This window comes from Anabrus simplex, chromosome 12 (assembly GCF_040414725.1).
Source record: "Anabrus simplex isolate iqAnaSimp1 chromosome 12, ASM4041472v1, whole genome shotgun sequence".
In the NCBI taxonomy this organism is placed as follows: domain Eukaryota; kingdom Metazoa; phylum Arthropoda; class Insecta; order Orthoptera; family Tettigoniidae; genus Anabrus; species Anabrus simplex.
Genome location: NC_090276.1, coordinates 128,811 through 150,984, shown reverse-complemented (window position 1 = coordinate 150,984; position 22,174 = coordinate 128,811). Strand labels below are relative to the sequence as shown.

The 22,174-nt window shown below is 38.1% G+C and overlaps 1 long non-coding RNA gene across 1 annotated transcript in view; it reads right to left on the bottom strand.

Annotated features, from left to right (window-relative positions):
• The window catches only part of LOC137502835 (uncharacterized), an 87,306-nt gene that overhangs the window by 20,792 nt on the left and 44,340 nt on the right, over positions 1 to 22,174 (bottom strand). Inside the window, exon 2 of the long non-coding RNA XR_011018875.1 lies at positions 17,023 to 17,155. This is a non-coding gene — a long non-coding RNA (uncharacterized lncRNA). The remainder of the gene's footprint in view (positions 1 to 17,022; positions 17,156 to 22,174) is intronic.

Here is a 22,174-nt window from a genome sequence, read left to right as displayed (position 1 = left end):
GGTATAGGTCATAAATATATTTAAAAAGATTAATTTTGTGGGTAACATTTTTGAAATACATTTAATAATTTAGAAATCCCTTCCCCAGAAAACCTAAACTGAATAGTTTTATAATTATTTCTTTTGAAGTGTAATTTTACCACTTGCTCTCTTAGTTTGTGGTTGCCGCGTACTGCATACCAATATTTAATACATGGACACATTATCGTTTGCGTGCGTCACTGAGGTCATAAGTCTTTGCGAATCAAGACGGGAACGTTTTTCGCTGATTACATTTCCCGACCAGTTGACGATCCTCTCGCTGGAGGCACTCGTAGCGGGTATGTTAAGCACTTTTTTCGCTACACAGACAAGTCGGGGCAGCCTGTGCGAATTATTTTTCCACCACCGCAGTATATTTTCGTCACTAATAAACCCCTCTTGCACGTACCTACTGTCCTCATCATATATCATTGGCGAATTCTCTGCCCAATCGCCAAATTTCGCTTTCTTACGTTGCACTGATCTGGAAATATATCCGCCCAAGTTATCGATATTTTATGGTAATGTTAGAATATTAAAAACATCTAATTTGCATAGGTATAATACATAAGAAATAACCACGGAATCCTACCTTGAGCACACATTTGTCGAGCTGCCTCAAAAACAGACATTTGTTCTCCTGCATTTAGTTTCTTTAATGTGCGATATTTAGGCACCAAAAAGTTGCAATTTTGTTTAACATAGCGACTTCAAATTTCTGCTCCAGGAAGACACCACCGGTTTGTTTCAAAAGCTTTAAGTACTGAAAATTAATCTATCTATATATATATAAAAGAGCTTGTCCTGACTGACTGACTGATTCATCATCGCCGAGCCAAAACTACTGGACATAAAGAAATGAAATTTTGGGGATATATTCATATTAAGATGTAGGTGCTCGCTAAGAGAGGATTTTTTGATATTCCGTCGCTAAGGGGGTGAAAAGGGGGGGTGATATTTTAAAAAGAGTGTATCTATATCTCAAAACTTTAAAAGTTTACAGATGTAAAAATTGGTATTTAGAATCTTCTTTTAAAATAAGGATACACGTATTTTTTTTGTTTTCTGAAAACCCCAATAGGAGGGGTGAAAAAGGTTGAAAATGGGGAAAAATGGGTTGAATGCCTTCAATCAGGATACCGGTACTTATATCTCAGAAACTGAAGATATTACAGACCTGAAAATTGGTACATTTGATCTCTTAAAAATAAAGAAACCCGTATTTTTTTTGTTTTTGGAAAATCCAATTAATGGGAGGGTGAAAAGGGGGTGAATTTTTAAAATGAGTGAATCTCTATCTCCAAACTTTTAAAGTTTGCAGATGTAAAAACTGGTATTTAGAATCTTCATTAAAAATAAAGAAACACGTATTTTTTTGTTTTCGGAAAATCGCAATAGGAGGAATGAAAAGGGGTGGAAAAAGGGTTGAATGCCTTTAATGAGGCTACTTATATCTCAGAAACTGAAGATATTACAGACCTGAAAATTGGTGTCTGGGATCTCCTTTAAAAATAAAGAAACACGTATTTTTTGTTTCTGGAAAATCCAATTAAGGGAGGGGGTGAAAGGGGGGTAATATTTTAAAATGAGTGTATCTATATCTCAAAACTTTTAAAGGTTATAGATGTGAAAATTGGTATTTAGAATCTCCTTTAAAAATAAAGAAACACGTATATTTTGTTTTCGGAAAATCCAATTAATGGCGGTTAAACAGGAGTGACAAATTGGGGTGAATTTTTGAAAGACTATATCTACAGAATATCTTGGAAACGTAAAATGTTACAGACGTAAAAAGTGGGTGTTTGGAATCTCCTGTAAATGTAAAGAAACATAGGTGATTTGTTTCTGGAAACTCCACTTAAGGGGAACTCAAAAGGGGTGAAATTTTGAAATGAGAATTTTTACAGTATATCTAAAAAACTTAACATGTTAGAGAAGTGAAAAATTGTATTTTTATCTCTATTAAACATAAAGAAACGTGTATTTTTAGTTTTCGGAAATATCACCTGGGTGGAGGGGGGGGGGTTAAAGTGACTGAAAATGGTGTTGAATTCTTTCAATTAGGCTACTGATATATCAAAAATGAAGATTTTACAGACGTGAAATTTGATATTTTCAATCTGCTTTAGAAGTAAAAATACACGTATTCTCTTAAAATCCAATGAAGCGGGGGGGGGGGGGGGAGGGGAAGAATTGAAAAATTAATTGGCTTAATTGTGTGAGAATAGATACATCTAATAAAAACTAAAGTTATTACAGATGTGAAAATTCGTATTCGGATCTCCTTTAAAAACAAAGAAAAACGCGTTTTGGGCGGGAAACCATCTTGGAGGGCGGGAGTGTAAAGGAGTTGAATTCCTTTCATGAGGACACATAAATCGGAAACTGAAGAAGTTAGAGTCGTGATAATTGGTATTTAGAAGATCCTTTACTATTAAACAAACAAGTATTTTTTTCGGGAAAGTTCACTTTGGGGGGGGGGGGGGAGTAGTGTGAAATGAAGTGAAAAAAGTAAATTACTTTTATGGGGATACTTATATCTCAAAACTGAAGGTAATAGACGTGAACATTGGTGTTTGGAATCTCCCTTAAACATAAAGAAACAAGCCTTCTTTTAATTTTTTTGCGGGGGGGGGGGGGGGGGGTTGTGGCGGTAAATAAACTTAACGGCGGTGGGGTGTAGAAGGAGGTGAGACCAATTGATTTTACTGTTATTAATGTACTTATAAGGATCCTCCGTTGCTCAGGCGGCACCGCGCCGGCCTCTCAAAGCTGGGTTCCGTGGTTCAAATCCCGGTCACTCCATGTGACATTCGTGCTGGACAAAACGGAGGCGGGAAAGGTTTTTCTCCGGATACTCCGGTTTTCCCTGTCATCAGCCATTCCAGCAACACACAATAATAATTATAATGTTCCGGACCGTCGTCAAATGTGCGGACCGCGCTGGCAACGGCTCCTGGACGGGTAATGACTAAGAATGCAGTCCGGCCGCGGGTTCAGTGCCGCCAAATCACCCAATATGACACCACGCCGGATCTCCTGAAGGATTTTATCCATATTAAAAATGATTAAAGGAAAAGATAGCAAAGATTTACGGACCCAACTGACCAGGAGGAATACCTGAGCCTAGCCCGGGAAGTACGAAATCGATTGCTGGAAAGGAATATTGAAAAATGGGAGGAAACGTGCTGTAAAATAATAGAAAACGAGTCAGATCGGGAATTTTGGAGGATTCTCGCAGAAAACGAGTGAGATCGCGAATTTCGGCGGATTATATATCTAAAACAATAAGCATTCAATTATAAATTTCAGTATAATACCGTAGCGAAGCACGGGTATCTTGCTAGTTTAGTATAAAAACATTTTTACATTTAAATATCAATAGTCTCGCATTAAAATTTAAAAGAAATGAAATATTACCTGTTCATCATCCTATGGAGTACAATGGGATTTTAAGGCATAAAACCACGGAAGGACCAGATATAAAGTCGGCTTCCTTAAATGACTTAAGAATGTTATGAGCAGGCCAGTAATGTTCTGATCATACCCGAGCATTTTATAAGAGGCACCCTCCTTATCTAAAATAGTTCTCTTAGCATCTCTCTGGGAGTGAACTGATTGCAGCATGTCAAAATAACTGTTCCACCGAGTGGAAACATACGGTTTCATAGATGGTTGTATCCTCCCACATAGGCCTCTTCTCTTAAAGTACGAAGCCAGATATTTCACTGAATGGACAGCAGCTAACACATTAGGAACACTTTCTTTCAAAAAGAGTCGTTCAGAACATGCTTCAAGACTATTAATAATATGAGCCATGCATGGAAGACGCTTGTATATGCTGAGGGCCTTAACAATATTGCTTCCCTGGCCTGTTACAAATGTAATTTTGTAAATATCTTCATGAGAAACGCCGTGTCCTTTCAAACGATCTTCCAATTCACTGCGAATATTTTCACCAGTTATTGGACAGTCAGGAAAGGCCGAACACAAGTCCGGCAGTCCGAACGGGTCCCAGGCAACCTGTCAGGCTTAGGGAAACCCAGGTTTTGGTTTGCTATGACTAGCGCGCTCAGTACGCGTGCACTCTTGCTTCGCTGGCGCTCAAGCTAAGCTGCTTTGCTTGTTGCAGAGCAGCTTGGGACAGGCAAGCCTGAAGAACAATTTGTACATCTTTAGTCTTAATAGTCTCGTACTTTATAAATATTCACACTTAAGATTTTATGCTCAGAAGTCTTTGGTGTCCATAAATAAGATTAGCGTTCGTCAACTGTGATCTGCATGCAGCCTTGTATTTGATGTAGCTCCTTTGTCACACTACTCGTGTGAGGGTACAGGAGATGGTGACAGTGCTGTGATAACGAGATTCTGTTAATGTAGAATGCTCCACAAGTGACGTGGCACTTAGTCACACCGTAGTTAACAATTTCCTCTTGCCGTTTTAGGGGCACTGAATCATTTATGACCGTCAGTAAAATATTTATTTATTTAATCACTTCAGGCCTTTTCAGTTGTCGATATAAGATAGCAGCATTTTGTGCTGTGTGGCATTCCTCTTCAAAGATGTTAGTGGCTAATGTGCCTTTCAGACTCTGTTCCACTGGACTAGAAACTAAACCTTTGATATAAAAATCAAAGGCTGGTATTTAGCCTATAGGGTTCACATCTCTGCTGGAACACACACTGGATCTTCAAAGGACACTTGTAGTGGCGACTCAACTCCACACTAGTTGCCAACATCTTTGAAGGGTAGGACAGTCCAAGTAATGAGCCCGCTGTCCGACTGGTGCTATATTCTGGTATTCCACAACTGAGTAAGCCCAAAGAGCTTGAATATCTTATATTCTCAAATAAAGGTTTACTGCTGGGAATTGAACTTCTTAAATCCATCTTCGTCAAACACACTTTGTTCAGATTAGTTTATATATATCGTAACCAGGTTGCTTGCAGTTGTGGCCTTTAGTCTGATTTAATTATTTTCTTCTTCTGTGACACTGCATGACTTCTGAATAATGTTATATTATACCCTTCTAACACTTTGGCACATATTGTTGTGAAAGCTTTTGCTCATCTTTAGATGAAGTTACCTTGGTTAGCATTGGACTATGGTAGCAATTCACATGTCAGTACACAACAGTTCACATGTGCAACAGGGAGTTGTATTTGTACTGTCCATCACAAGTGATGCATAAGTAGTGTTACTGCCATCCAGCGAGGGCTTTTCAGAACAAGATTCAGTCAAGTCCAAACTTGGCTGGTTAAAAATTAAAAAAATAAAAATTGCAAATTCGTATTGCAGTCAAGTTGTTCTCTATGGCAGAGACGTAACTTAAACGTGAATGTGCTGGATTCCTTTATCAAATGTGTCTCATCAATTTCGCTAACCAGTACACACATCATTTTTCAAAGAAGTTAAACTTAACTGGATTTAAGAAGCCATCTGAATATTTTCCACCTCATAAGCCTAGGACATAAACTATAAATTGCAAGCCTTCACAACTTTTATGATATTGCTGCATTATACACATGAATGAAACACAGCATTTTATCAAGAGCACATATTCAAGAACATTGCAACCGGCTGTTTATAAGGAGACCTTAATGAACTCTTAACATATAACGGACTTGCAAGTTCTTTACTTGTTATATGTTTTTAATGTTTTAATATTTTCAAAACGGTTTTAAATAGTTTTTACACACCCACTTTAAGTCATATTATGAATTGTATGTATGCCTATTTTTCAATAACAGCTGAGGGTGACACTATTATGTGTCGAAACTAGTTCTGTATAATTCTATAAATGTTGTAGTTGAATAACAGCATTAAATTTTGTATTGAATACGTGGAAATACCAAAACTTTATTTATTTGTAATTCTTAGTTCAATACGGAATAATGAAATTTCTTACGTTAAATTGTAGGCCTTCACGTTTAGTTTTCTTCCGACTCTGAAATACCGCTCTTATCATAGTCGATACAGTAAAACTGATTAAAACATAAATGATTGGAAATCTAATTCTTTATAATTTAAGTTACGGCCGGTTGGGTTTCGAATTGATAGCTTGGGTCATGATCTGAATATCGATATCGGTGGTTGTCTTGAACAAACTTTCAGCGAGGTACCTCCGTGGTTAGTTCCGCGACCTGATATACGTCTAGATCTACTCCGTGGACCCATGGTGGATACGGATTCCTCCGTTTATCGGAGGTATTTCCAAGACTTCGTTCACCAATATCCGGCCGCGAAACATATCTCCACGGATGGTTCCAAAAACGGCGATAATGTTGGTTGCTCTTTCGTCACCAATGACATGAGCACAAAGATCTCGCTTCCTAGTGTGTGTAGCGTGTATACTGCGGAGCTTTACGCCATCTTAGAGGCTCTACAGTTTGCACTGCGTGACGAAAGAAGCCACTTTCTTATGTGTAAGTTACCGACACGTTAAGCTCTCTGAAGTATATTTTAACCTGTTTCACGCAACACTCACTGGTGCAGCAGATTCATGACCTTCTAGCCAGGTTAAGTGATGCTGGCTCCAGAATCACTTTTGCGTGGTTTTCAAGCCATGTTGGGATTGCGGGAAACGAACTTGCGGATGAAGCTGCAAAGGAAGAGGTACTATTACCTCCAAGACCTGTTCTCATCCACGTCGAACCATATTGGCGTCCTGGGAATCGGAGTGGCTAGGTATCTGAATTCCCAATAAGGTGAGATCAGTTAAGAAGACAACTACCGTGTGGCGGCCCTCTTTCCGCCCTTCATGGAGAGAGGCCATAGTATTTTGTAGTGTGAGGATAGATCATTTACGATCTACTCACTCGTATCTCCTAAAGAGGGAAGACCTACAGTGTGTTCTCGTGGTGCCGACTTCACCGTGGCCCACATCCTGACAGAGTGCACCGATCTCTCTGGCCTAAGACGGAGCCTCGGCCTGCAGGAAACCCTCGAACGCATACTAGCCGATGACGCGACTACTGCTTATCCACGGCCAACTCGAAGTTCAAGATGGCCGTGGCTTATCTCGTCATCCGCTTTTTGTGCGACAGTGGATTTATCAAGGGTATATAAATTACATGTGCAATGTTACTCAGGGAACGCACGTTCCCTTTTGATTCGTTAGTAATTTTTCGGTCTAATTAAAACAAAAAATAATTTATTTTATACTGGGTTTCCAAATTCCTTAGTTGAATAAATAAATTTAAAATAAAAAAAATATTTTCCACTAATTTGTTCAAAGATAATGATTACCTCGTTGTACTCCCTCTTAAAACAAAATTCACTAACCCCCCCCCCCCCCCTCGTAAGAATAGCCTCCCATTCCAGCTCGCTCTGTTTATCTTCCTGCTAGGTAGAAATTCTTGCGGTGTTTACAGCTGACAGACAGGAGAAGTGAAAGTTGAAATCCGCCTGCTATGCCAGGAAGGCGTAACCTACTTAGCCCAGGTCTTGACTGGGTCGTGCTTTATTGAGACCTCATTCATGAAGAAGTGTATTTCACACGTGTATTTCATTTTAGATGTCCAGTGATTTTTGGCTTGATTTTCAGGGTTTTTCATTATATGTTTATTTCATTTGTCATGTGTGACAGTGCTTATTTTTCGTTGTCCATGTCTGTTTCAACGTTGTTTTAATTAGCTCCGGGCTAAGTTAAAATGCAAATAATTTTTAAGGGAAATCAGCTTCAGTGCTGATCCATTTGTGACAGAGCGGTCTGTCAGTGGAAGCAGTGTAGTTATAGTAAGATTAGTGAAGCCTGGGTTAGCCTTGTTGTGTTTTATTACTTTGATTTTGTAAATCTGTAAATAATGGATCGAAAGTAGCTAGATTTTCTTTAGTCGAGGAACATCTTATCGGACGATTGTGAGATCGCACCCTTTCGGTGATACCGGCATACTTACTTGTCGGCGTCGATTCAATGCAAGATGTAGATCCTAACCAAGATTTATCATGTTTTTATTTGTTTTCATTTCATCGGCATTTGGTCCGATTATCGTTATTTTTGTGTTTTATTGTAAATAACTTCAGATGTGCTCGGCACATGGTTGTACTTTTATTGACCGTTTGAGTCAAGTTTACTTTTTTTAATTTCATTCTCGAGTTTAGTGTGAATAATTTGTCATGTGTTTAGTTCAATAAATCCATTTTATCCCAGAATTTGCTTGTTATTCACAAAATAATGACACTGTTTCCCATTCATATACCATTGGTATTTACGTCTTTGGGCGTTAAGGCTGAAACTAACTTCCAAAGTTTTAATGAACGTACCACGATGCTCTCAGACTTAGCCTGGCATATTTTTATTTGGGTGGGAACGGTTCAATATGTTGATTGGAATTTATGGTTTTAATTACTTTCATTTCAGGAAAACTTTTTGTCGACTGCGTTACACGTACGGTTTTGCTTGAAAGGGAGAAAGGTTATCAATCAGCATGAATGCCTTGGGACTACCAGCGCAGAGTATGTCCAGGAAGGCGTTACGATTATCATCGGCACACGAAATGGGTAAGTCCATGAACCAATATTCTTCGGCTGATAATCGAATATTTTTGTTATAATTTTCTATTTTGAAATCTAAATGTTAATGATTTTGATTTAATTTCTTTCTATGCGATAGCTACAGTGTGGTTTTTACAGCCGAGTACAAATACTTACGATATTTGGCGCCATTATCGCTTTTTCATACTTTTCTCATCAAATTGCTCTTCCGATAAAAGCAAAATGTTGTGACTTAAACTGTTTCACAAGGGGCATGTTGAGGGTAATTTATTCTCATTGGTTGGATCCATTCAGGAAGAAAGATCGGTTTAGTGTGTTACCGTTCATTACAACTGGATTAAGTGGACGAAATCCACCCTTGGGACCTGCAAGAACTATAACCGGTGCAGGTAAAGAACTCGATAGTTGGCATATAATTTTGGATGCTCATAAATGCTATTTAAGTGGATATGTTTGAAAGATCGAGGACCTGCAGATCAGGTGTCTGGTACATTTACAGGGCGAGTTATGTGTTACGATGTCATAGCTGAGTGTAAGAGAGAGAATTAATATCCTATAACTTCAAGTAAAAATGAGTCGGTTCTCCTAACTGCTATGGACATCGTACTTAAGTCACATTGGTGGTGGGTTGTTCATGAACAAACCCTTAATCTTTTGAATGACTCGTTCGAAAGAGCTGGCTCGCTGCTTGAGAGCTGGTCATTCAGTTCCCAGGCGTTGTTAGTTAGCTCAGTGGCTTACGGTCTTGCTTCCCATCCGGAAGGCTGAGGTTGGAATCCCGGCCGATCCTCGGTTAAGATTTCATCTCAAATCATGTGGTGTCTGGAAGGGCATCCCGCCTTAAACCACCAACCAAAATCAAAATGAGTCTAGGTGTTTCAGAGACCCCAAAATGACTTGGAGAAACAAAATAAAGTTTTATTAATTGGTTAATGAGATGATTGTATCATGAAGTTGCGCTCCAAGAAAAAAGCTAGCTTATTTCATAGTTGACTCTTGATCTTTTTCAGTCATTTTAGTAGCAGACTTCAAATAATTGCATAACATAGGCTATATAATATAGCTTCTTCACACCGTGCTTTGGTCTGGCAGCCTGTTAAATAATAGTAAGGATGTAAAGGAGAGGGCATATGTCTCCAGTAAGACACCAACTGGAGTATGGTTCCAGTGTATGGGACCCGTTACCAGGATTACGTGATTTGAGAACTGGAAAATATCCACAGAAAAGCAGCTCATTTAGTTTCTGGGCGATTTCCGATAAGAGAGTAACGTTACGAAAAAACGAATATGTTACGAAGTTTGAGCTGGGGAAACTTGGGAGAAAGGAGACGAGCTGCTCGACTAAGTGGAATGTTTAAATTATAACCATTTGGGAGATTCACAAAATCAGTGCAGCCTTAATGATCAATTATATTTACAAAACGCACAATACATATTTCGACTCCTAAGAGCCATCCTCTTCTGTTCAAATAGTCTAAATTAATTAGCTATAAATATTGTCTACATAATGGTTGTACAAACAAAATAAACATTTACAACAAGGCCTAACGCATTAAAACATTAACACATTAAAACACTGTATACACAGTATGTATCAAGTACATTCAACATGAATCTTAAAGTTCCCAGTCAAAATTAAAGAAACTGTGTTGTTCAATTTTCAGATTTTAAGGATTTAAAAATGGGACTGTTGTAATTTAATGTTAAAACATATGCCTTTTCTGCATTATTTGTTGAGACTTATGCTGGAGGAACACGTTAAAGGAAGAGGGAAATACTTTTAGGTTGAATCCTATAGCTGTATTGAATTGTACGGAACCTTTTCATTTGTAATAACCTAGTACAAACACATATCTGGAAAGGAAAAAAGAATCTAACGAATACGGCGACAACCAAATTATGAAGTATAAATTTGTGAAAATGGTGTGAAGTAGGGAAACTTACCCTTATTTTGTTCTTTTATACCTCGCTTTATTTTAAGTACCGCAGCCAGGTTTGCGGCCACTGCTGTGCGTCTTGTGTTGTACCTACATAATACATCCAGTACGGGGGCTGTAAGTGGGGGAAGAGGAGGGGAAGGTGGAGGGAAAGGGTAGCTGTGTGTGTGAATGGAATTACTGGGGTGGTCTTTTTAAACGATTGAGCTTTTTCAATACCTAATGTTTCCAATAAAGAGGATATTTGGACAAACAAAAGATTCTTACTTTTCAGGATGTCCTTTACATTATAGTTCCTGTTGGAAAAAAGTGGTCATGAAAAATATATCATTCTTCAATAGTATTCAAAAGATCACCTTTTGTAGCTTTCGTAAGTATGGTTAGGTTTTGCTTAATAGATGAAAAAGCATGATTCGCCTCACTCAAGTGACTACTCATTGTTGAGAATTTCTGGTGCTGCTTCGTATTGACAGGTTCCAGGTACGTAGTTATATGCCCCGTTTGTCCAATATACGTTGACAATTATCAACTTCAGGAATAGCCCTACATACAAAACTTCCCAGTTCATCCACAATTATCCTACTAAGCATTACCTATTTGATGATACGTCCCCTATTAAGAACTCAGCAGATTTTTGTGAGATGTCTTTAATACAGTATCATAGGAACAAACCGTGTGGTGAGGTGTTACACTAAAATTCTCAGACAAGTACTCTGATGTATCCATTAAGGAAACTGTAAACATTATTATGGGCAACTTGACCTCTCAAGGTCATCTTAGTATACCTGAAATCAGTGTCGTTACAGGAGTTATTGAGTTTATATTAAATAATTATTTTACATTTAATTAAAAATGTACAACCAGAAGGGCTTTCCAAAAGGGGCTCCGGTCTCAGGCATTTTGCCTAGTATCATTTTGGACCACTTAGAGTACACAAGAATTATAAGAAAAATCCAAGGATTAGAATTATGGATGAGTGTTGTTAATGATACTTTTATAATAATAGATTCAGGGTAAAGAAACATTACTATCATTACAACACAAAGTTGCGGTTAACTTTCGAAAAGTAATAAATAAAATAGTCACCATTCAGAACAGTGAATACAGCTCCAATAACAAGTAGAAAACAGCTTTATTTTATTCAATATCCCTGACAGAATGAAACAATGGTCTGACAAATCCTCATCAATTTCTTAAATTTCTCAAAATATAATGCCTCTTCATTAATCCTATTCGGTTCTATGACTCGGTGATTATGGTGATAAATCAAAATGAAGGAAAATATTAATCACTAGCTGATGTACCCGTGCATTGCTACGGGATTCTCAGAAAGTCTGACTTTGTAGTTTTCCTAATTGAAGTCAACATAGGTCATTACAGAAACGTCACTAAGAAAGTGGCAATTAAAAGCAATGTTATCGTATAAAATAATCGATCAGATGAATGACCGCACATTTTCTCACTTTCAACGAACAGTACTATGGTGCCGATCTAACAGTCCAAAGTTTCATACCTGGAATGACCAGGCCGCAGACAGCCATGAATACTCCTCTGCCATTATTCCGTTACATATGCACGCTGCTCATTCCAATCAGCGCCTCAGGGTAGGGATTGAATAGCTCGAATGCTATGATGTACCAGTGTGTTACGTACCAGTTATATCAGAAAATTTATGATCCAGAGGAATGGCATGCTAAAGAAGAAAGTTATCTAACTCCCCACCTACTTTCCGCCAATATTCAGGCAGTTTGTTAAACTCGGTACGATCGGGCGAGTTGGTCGTGTGGTTAGGGGCGCGCAGCTGTGAGCTTGCATCCGGAAGATAGTGGATTCGAACCCCACTGTCGGCAGCCCTGAATATGGTATTCCGTGGTTTCCCATTTTCACACAAGGCTGTATCTTAAGTCCAAGGCCGCTTCCTTCGCACTCCTAGCCCTTTCGTATCCCATCGTCGCCATAGGACCTACCTATGACCGTGCGACTTAAAACAAATTCTAAAAAAAGAGCCCTGTCTGTGTCGGTGCGACATAAGGCAAATTTTAAAAAATACTCTGTACGCAGCAGTAATCCTGTTTTTTCGGAGATGAGTGGCAACAGAAGACACAGAGCACATCACAACAGACAATGGTGAATGTTATTGTTAATCAGTTTTATGAGCTTTCTATATCGTAGGACTTCACATTTAATTTTCCTTCGACTCTATGAATAATTTTGACGCCCTAATAGCATAGTGTAGACTGTAGTTCCATATTCTCAGACTTTACATACCGTTTTTCCTGAAATTCTGTTTACCGATTTTAGTAGTGTAGCAAAGGAGATTCTAAAACATTGGGCTCACTGAAAGCATAATTTACCTGCAAAGTTCAGGAAATCATGGATTTTTGCAGTTTCCACGCAACATTTCTCCACCTGCCTTCTCTGGTGGAGTGCTCTTATCTATGTTGGAAGTCATGTTCCTTCCACGAGAGATGACAAAGAAAATTTTCTGGACCAGGAAATTTGTGATCCTATAAGTGATGTATTGTTATTTAGATTCAATACGACATGAATTTCGCACGTGATAAGACTTTTTATAGCTTAATAAGGAACTCACTAACGAGGTTTCATTCTGTTTGTGCAGACATTTTTGTCGTTATTGTGTACAAAACTGGCTCATATTACTAATGTTGTCAAAAGTGCTTAGAAAGCTTCTTGACTTAATCGTAGTGTCGAAGTAAAGTCAACACTATACGACACAAAGTTCTGGTTGTTTTAAGTCTTTCTTCTTGACGGTTTTCGGGGGTGTCACGGAGTTATAATGAAGTCCTACAAGAGTTTTTTACGCTAAATTTAGACGTGAGATTGTCTTGAAGCGATGAGCCGGAATCAAGGCTGTGCTAGGCTAGCACCATGCCTCTGTGGATCAGCGGTAGAGTGTCGGCCTCCGGATCCCAAGATAGCGGGTTCAAACCCGGCAGAGGTAGTCGGATTTTTGAAGGGCGGAAAAAAGTCCATTCGACACTCCATGTCGTACGATGTCGGCATGTAAAAGATCTCTGGTGACACATTTGGTGTTTACCCGACAAAATTCATTAAATCTCAGCCATAGACGCCCAAGAGAGTTTCGGTTTACTCTGCCTGCCATCTAGTAGGAGCCTAGAGTAAAACGGAACGTCGAAATTGACGAGCAGACAGCCAGATGGCGTCAAATTGAAATGTCTGCACACGGTAGCTGAGGCCATACGATTATTATTATTATTATTATTATTATTATTATTATTATTATTATTATTATTATTTATTATTTACCATTCCCTGAGTGCTTGTATGTAATGTTAGGTACATACCAGAGATACCCCCTAGCTGAACATGTCAGTTCCCCTCCACAGTAAGAGGCGACTGCCAAGAGGGACCCTGCTTCCACTTTCTTATACCATGATCCTTCCTGTTTGTCCTCTCTTGATTGGCTCTTGTTCTCTCGCAACTCCAGCAGTGTTACGTTAGTTAGGCCGCGAAAGTTTTTGCACCTTACTCCATCACCTATCCTGTAATACTGTCTTCCTATAAAGCCACCAAAAGACAGTTTTTCAAGTTCAAAAATGTTCCGTTGTATGGTCTAGTGTCCGTACTAAAGGCTACAGCCTTTGAGGAATCGACAAAGTTGGGCTGACGAGAAATGTTCAGGAATCTGGATGGGAGGCCTTATAGTGACAGATGTCATTAGAGCATCATCACTCACTGCAATGGTTCTGAAGAAAATGAGTAATAGATCACTTTCAAGGTGAATCACACAGAAGTGACAGTTCCACCTTCGCAGGCACTGTTGTTGCATCAGCTGATACCATCAAGACTTCAATATATTCATATCCTCTTGTCTGCTTGGTCTGAACTCTCTACTGGTGTTTGGGTGATCACTCCAGCATTTTACAGATTATTCTCGTCATTATTTTTCCCTTGGCGTGTGTATATTTCATGCATGTGATGCATAAGTGGTTATCTTAATTCTTTCCACACAAAATATATTACGGCTCGTTTGAGAGATTTTAATTTCGTGTGGCTATTACTAGCCGATTGCAGCCCTTGTAAGGCAGACGCTCCGAGGGTGGGCGGCATCTGCCATATTTAGGTAACTGCGTGTTATTGTGGTGGAGGATAGTGTTGTGTGTGGTGTGTGAGTTGCAGGGATGTTGGGGACAGCACAAACACCCAGCCCCCGGGCCAATGGAATTAACCAATTAAGGTTTAAATCCCCGACCCGGCCGGGAATCGAACCCGGGACCCTCTGAACCGAAGGCCAGTACGCTGACCATTCAGCCAACAAGTCGGACGTTTGAGAGATAGAAAACCCAAATATTTAGACCTCTAAGGTTTTTTGGAGATAGTTGAAAACAGTAAAATGGTCACTATCTCTACCTCTCATACAGCACAGTACACTTCCGCAAATAGGATTGTGGGGATTAAAATATCCATCCATAATACAACAGTGAACACAAAATCAAAAGGACTGGAAATTGAAAGTTCGTTCTAAATGAGTACCTAGTTAGAATATCAATTACTTCACAGTGCGGTATCATAGAGTATTATTGCCTGCAGTATATGCGACACTACATAATTAACTTCTTTTCAAGAGGAGATTCTAGTATATTTCGCTGTCTCCCACAAGAACGAAAGCCCCTTGTCACTTCTGAGCCAATTGTATTCATAGCTTCTATAAAAACGCTAGTGACCGGATGTTGGAGTGAAAATTTTTTAATTATTCAAGGCGGTTAAAATTTCCTGGCGGCTAGGCGTAATTATATTGTCTTCTTAATCACTACTGCCATCTCAATAATGAGTGTTTTTCCCTTATATTTCATGTGCACATTATCAAGAAGGCTTGTAAGGTAAGAATAAAAGCTGATTGCTAGTTCGGCGATGATCATGATTGTATATTCAGCTGCTCTAAGAATCGTTGAATGTTAATCCACTTTCTGTAGATACGAATAAATTGTTATTTAACGACTGTTTACTTTTAACTAAGTACACTCCTAGCTGTGAAACTACTGAAAAACATGTTGAATAGCATCAGCAGTTCATGTTAAGCGAGATATACTCAATGTAAAAGGATTCCCTGGCTAATTCATAATATAGTCTGGACAGGGCATATCGCGACAAACACAAAATCTTCTTCAGAAAAGTTGCCTTTGTTTTCTGAATTTCTTTTCAGTTGTTTTTGATGAGATAGGGCCAAATGATTTGTATCCCATAGGTGGCGATATGACTTCTTATTTTACTAAAGATTTTCTCAGCTGTGTCAATTGATAGTCTTCGTAGAAGTTCGATATCACTCATCGCACTTACTGCTGCTGTCGCCCTCTTTATTACATGTTTCATGAAGGAGCGTTCAAGGGTTGCAAGGTTACCCCAAGTTCTGTGAAATCATTTACAATTTTAGGGAGACTTGTTCATAGGATAGTTACTCTCTGATGGCAACTTTGCCACCCCTTCTGAATATCATGTGTACCATTTTGTCCATGTTTTACTGGTATGTTTATTTTTGTCCAGGATACCAGTAGATTCCAGCATTTCTGGAAGTCTTATAAATTGGAAGAGCAAAGTCCATTTTATAGGTATGTAGCGAGATTTGCCCTTCAAATCCCATCAGTATTTTCATGATGTCTGCAGTAATCAGGATGAATAAGATCGGACCAATCGGGTCACCCTGTAGATCTCCCCTTGTCTGGATGATAGGTCGTGAGGATTTAAGATTGTCTCTAAAATGACTGTATTTTATCCTGTAGGATGTTTGCCAGTATATTTCCTAAATAATTCCCTAAAATTTGCTCAAGTTTACCAATAAGAATCTGATGATGCATCAGGTAAATAGCCTTCTTGTAGTCTATAAAAATGACATGGTATTTGCCCCCTTTGTCTCAGAGCTTCCGACATCTTCCAGTAAGTTCTGTATTGCATGTAAGGTTGATAATCTTTACCTGAACCATATTGTTGATCGGGAATGATTTCAGTAGTTAGCGAGGTGAGTTTGTCCGTTAGTATTTTGGAAAAGACTTCGATTATTGCATTTTATGAAGTGATACCTCTATACGAATCGGTAGAGTTTTGGTTTCCTTTACCTCTGTATAGTATCTTCAGTAAGGAGGTTTTAGAGCTAGTTGGTATTACGCTCATCTCTAGATACTTATTGAAGAGTGCATTAGATATTTTTCCCAACTGTGGAAAGGCGCTTTTCAGGTGTTTGTTGTTCTCACCTCACCCAGCAGCAGATATCCATTACAGAGGATATGAACCCCGATGTTGGCATCTACAGACTGGCACTGCCACTAATCCGCAGAGGTAGCCTAAAAGGAGGAAGGTAAAAATGTATATTTTCCTTGGATCTTGCTCGGTGGTTTTTTTTATTTGGTGAATGTAAGAGGTTACACAATATTTATGATGTAGGTTTTACAGAGCTCTATATACAGTAAATAGTATAGGGCCTACTTGTTTTTGAGGGTTACTTGTACTGTATTTGTTTCCTGTGCAGTTTAAAGATGAAACTGGAAACTAAGTACAGGTTATCTTCCTATCATGACTTCTATGTTGAATTACCTGTTGGTGTACTTCCCAAATGAGGTCCAAATGTTTGGTGACAGTAGTTGTGTGGCTGGTTTATGCCTCAGAGGAACATGGTGTGCTGGCCTCTAAACTTCCAGGAGAAGACTCTTCAGAGGTGCAGTGGAACCTTAAATAACACAGCATTAAATAGGCCTACCATTTGCTGCTGTAGCAGTGGAAAGTGAGAATTCTTTCAGAAGTAATTCATACCTTCTTTTAGTTACTTTTGCAAAATAAATAAAAATGAAGCAATAAGAAGAGCTTGGTCTGTGATATGTTACTATGTGATAAACTGATCCTTTGGGACAATAAACTGTGTTTCGTATGAGTCTGAACTCATAAAATATGGCTGAACATTTCTTAGTAAGAACTTACGATTTTCAGATCCACCTAACTTAATTGGTACATCATACAGCCATTGTTATAAAGTGGATTAGGTGAATCTGAAAATCATAGGACATTTTTTTTCATAATTTGGTGTAATAATAGAGAATGTATTGGAATTTATTACATGTAATTATCAACTCATATTTGTAAATTTAGAGTTGATCTTGTAAACTGCCAATGACATGTTCATGTAGCACTTGTGTAATATTCAGGACTAAATATAATAAGTTTATAGTTTTGGTGAATACTAGGTTCTAGGATTGCTGAATACTTGGTTCTAGAAATGATAAAATAGTTAATTGCCTTCTAATAGAGGTGAAGTAATTTTGCTGGAATATAATTTGTGTGATGGTTATTTTATTCCTCCATTCTATTATGTACCACTACCGTAAATGTTGAGGGATAGGTAGAGAATGACCTGGGAGTAACATTTGCCTATGGTGAAAGAAAGAAAGAAATGAGCACTTGTTAATCAAAACCTACAGTGTGTTGGAAATGATCCTACGCAGTGACCTTGGCTGGTGATGATACCAGCTGAGAAGAATGCAAGGCTGTTAAAGTGAAGGTCGGGTGAGGTCGTTAGTACAGTGCAAAATTTAAGATTCTTACTATGGAGGAGCAAATGGTTTTAGTTGAGTGGGTTTTCCAGGAAGATGACGAATAAACGGCCTCAGTGAAAAGAGGACTTTTTCTGACTCAGTATCTCAGTGCATTAGAATAGGTAAATTCCATACCTGAAGCAGTTTTTCATTGCTCCGTTGAGTGCTAGACTACCAATTTTAACTGAACACTCAGATAGGCTATACTGCTTACTGCGGAGAGTAATTTCTAACTTACTGTATTATGTGACGGTCCCAAGCACTGTACATTTCTTTGGTATGTGTTTCTTTGGTAGTTTAAGAACTTATATCCTTTTCTTGTTGTTAACCTGTCCATGGCCTATTCTTTACCAAGTTGCCACGGAGGGCCTCGTCGGCATGAAGAAGTTTCATTCCTTAGTCCTTCTGCTCTACTTCCTATACCTATGAGGGTATGCGGAATTATACTAGTTTAGACTATTATAGCGTTGAACTATATATTTGACTTGCTGTTAGGGATGTTAGTACATTGTGATATCTTTTCAACTGCGGAAATGTTCATTTTGGGAGTTTAGCTGTGGTGTGAGTATTGTGGATATGTAGTCTATCCTCTAAAGGTTAATATGAATGTAAATTACATAAACAATTTTGGTCTTTGAATCAGTTTTTCTCTCTTAGCATTTTCTAAATAATATGCTAAATCGGGAAGTGTATTTTGTGTATTCTGTAATAGCTGTTAGACTTATTATTTCTTGGAATGTTTTTTGTTGTGAAAACTAAATGAAAACTTTATAGTGACAGTAATGACCTGCAATAGAACCTAGGTTCTCCGGACTAAATGGGACCGGATGTGATCCAGGCTAAGGAAAATCTGAATTATTGTAAAGTAATGGGGAAAATGCCATTACAATTTCTCACCAGAGCCACTGTAAATAGTTTAAGGTCACTGTTATTAATAGTGTATGAAATAGTTCATACGCCACTGTATTTGAATAACTTGTTTAAATTTAGTGTTTAAGAGGTTCACTAATTACCAAGTTATTTACTATTATGTTATAGTTTCAGAAATGAAGTACTGTGCTGTGTGTTCTGCAAATCAAAAGAATAATAATTGTTGCATAAAATATGACACTGACATTTTAACTAAATTTGATCCAGACTGATGCGGTTCTACTGTGCCTTTTTATAGGACAAACTGTCATTTGTTACATTGTGGCTTTTTCTTAAGTCGGCATTTCCTGCCTCTGATGTGATTTTGATTATCCGGAATGTCATTCTTCTTTCACAAACACACACCTTTGTACTGATACAGTACCTTCACATATGCAGACTACAAACTCACATTGCTGATCATAGAAAAGTGAAAAGTTTCTGAAAAGTATACAGTATTTTAAATTTAAGAAGTAATAAAGCAATGAATATTTACTAAAGAGTATTTTTATATGGTATTGTATGTTCTTTGAGTTTAATTTTTTCAGATGTAATTTTATTTGCAACTAACCTCTTGTGTAGATACAAACACTGTGCTTACCACAACAGAAACATAAGTTATAGGTTCAGTTGTTGCTGAGAAACTTATCCAATACCATGCGCTCATTCTTCGTTTGAATGACTGTTCATTTCTTGACACGCAAAATGAGCTGTTATGTCCCAAGTACAAAACTCAACTTTTCAAAAATTCTCTGAGACAATATAATTCAGAGGTTTGTCTGCACTTAGCCTATAAAGAATCCACCTGCATGACTTCAGTATCAAAAAGTGCTTATTTTTTTTAACAGTGTTTACATTGTGAAGAAACTTTTGTTTGATCATTATTCCTGATCAATTTTCTGTAGTGAACAGTTATTTTATATGATTTAGGTAATGGTCTTAAATATTAATGTAAATTACTTCGTAATATTTATGTTGAAAGGCTTCATTGGAATAGAGAACAAAAGTCTCTTGTTTTTTGAACAACATGGATATGTTTGATTCTGTAGCAGACCGTAATCATATTTCTATATTTCAACTTGTGTATGGTCTTTGGAACTAGTCTATTTTCATCTTTTATTGCTTTGTGTATGCAAGTTGTTTGGTTTGTTTTTTGATCTTCAGCAGTCATGCTGTATTAAAAGTAAAATCATGATAAACTGTACTTTATGGGTGTTTGTTGTTAAATCCACAAAATAGTGGTGACCCTGATGTGAATGTTCTGTATATTATGTTGCTGTACAAATAAGTGACACTAGGGCTATGACAAGCAATTTTTACCTGATGCATCCTGGTGTTCAAGCTTCTGGCATTTTAGTAAGTGGGCACTTCATTTCGCCATCACCAAAAGGATCTGAAAACCTGGACATCAGCATGTGGACCTTGTCTGGAGAGACACTAACTCTGCAATTGGAAGGTACCACCCAACTGCAGCAAGATTGTCATATTAATGTTGAACATTTTGGGTCCATTACTTCCATTGCAAGGATATCTCTACCTTATCACAGTTATTGACTACTTGTGACGATGGCCTGCAACAGTTCCACTAGCAGAGATTACAGCTGAATCTGGCTCATTTGCCCTATTGCCAATGTGTATATTTCATTTTATTGTACCTTAAATCATCACTACAGACTGCAGAAGACAATCTGTATGCCGACTACTGAAATGTCTTGCCAACGCACTAGGCATTTCGTACATAAAAACTAGTCTACCATCCACCAGCAAATGGCAAAATGGAACGGAGTCACAGTCAGTCATAGTCTGCTTTAATGCATGACTGTCTGACAAATGTGTTTTGGATCTTTCGCTGGTCTTTTTGGATCTTCACTCGTACTTCAGCTGGAGTTGTATGAATTTTTAGGATGAAGTTACATCTTTCTATAGTCACGTTACCAGGAGCTTTCCTTAATGAATAAAAGTGGCTCATGGACGTTCAAATCTTTGTTTTCTAATTAAAATAACAGATGAGGAATCTAAAATTCATTCCCACTGAACACTGCAACCAAGAGTAAATCTGTCATCAGTGTAGGGTGAATAAGAAAATTGACATTATGCTGTTAAGACACTCCTTCGGCCAATATATGATGGGCCATATCCAGTCGTCTCACAATGATTAGTATTTAGAGGTGGAGGCAGCTACAGGGAAATAGTCTGCATCAACAGATTGAAACCCGCCTTCATTTTTCAACTTAATTCACCTGCAGACATAGAAGGCAAATCACAAGGAACCATATCTGGTATTCTGAAATCTTGAACCACTGTCACCCCTGAGACATAATCGTCTGGCAATCAGACCAGTGGACCTTCAATACAGACTACAAGATCAGGTCGACATGTTTCCTACCCTCGAAGGTACATGGACGTTCTCACTACAGCGGGAGATGGTTATTTGTAACTTTCTGTTTTGTACAACTACTACATGTGTTGAGGATTTCTTCCGGGAATAGCCTTTGCCGGAAGATCAGTTCTTTTAAATTATTTGCACTTAATAACGATGATGATGATAATAAAAGGAACCTATTACCTAATGGTCTCAACAAGGATATCACTAGCAGTTTGTGAACCCGAAGTGAATTGGAAGAATTGTTCAGAGTTATTTGGTATAATTTTCTTGGGTATTTTAAACTCTACCGCATTTTAATCATGCAAGTGCTGTGTTGCCTTTGTCACTTAGTACAGTATACCTCCTTTTCTTGTAGTTAACCAGTCCATGGCCTATTCTTTTCCAAGTTGCCACGATGGGCCTCGTTGGCATGAAGATGTCGCACTCCTTAGTCCTTATGCTCCATTCCCTGTACCTCTTAGAGTGAGAACAATACTAGTAGGTTAGGCCATTTAATTTTAACCTGTATTTGACTTCCTGTTAGAGGTCTTTATGCACTGTGATTACTATCAACAAAGTAAATTGTATAATTTGACTGTGTGAACTGTGAAAATGTTGATCATTGTGGAAGTTAATATTGTGGTTTGAGTGGTCTGCAGTGATTCCCTTTAAATGCAACCACACATAAATATCCAGGAAGATTACCATTTATACATTAGTCATAGAAGATACAATACAAAGTGGTAAACTTTTCCTTCTGATAGGACAAATACTGTGTAAGGAGACTTGCCACTTTATATTGTATTATTCAAGTATGTTCCACTGTAAGGAACATACTACCATGATGGTGATGTTGATGTAATATTATAGAAATGTTATCTGCGAA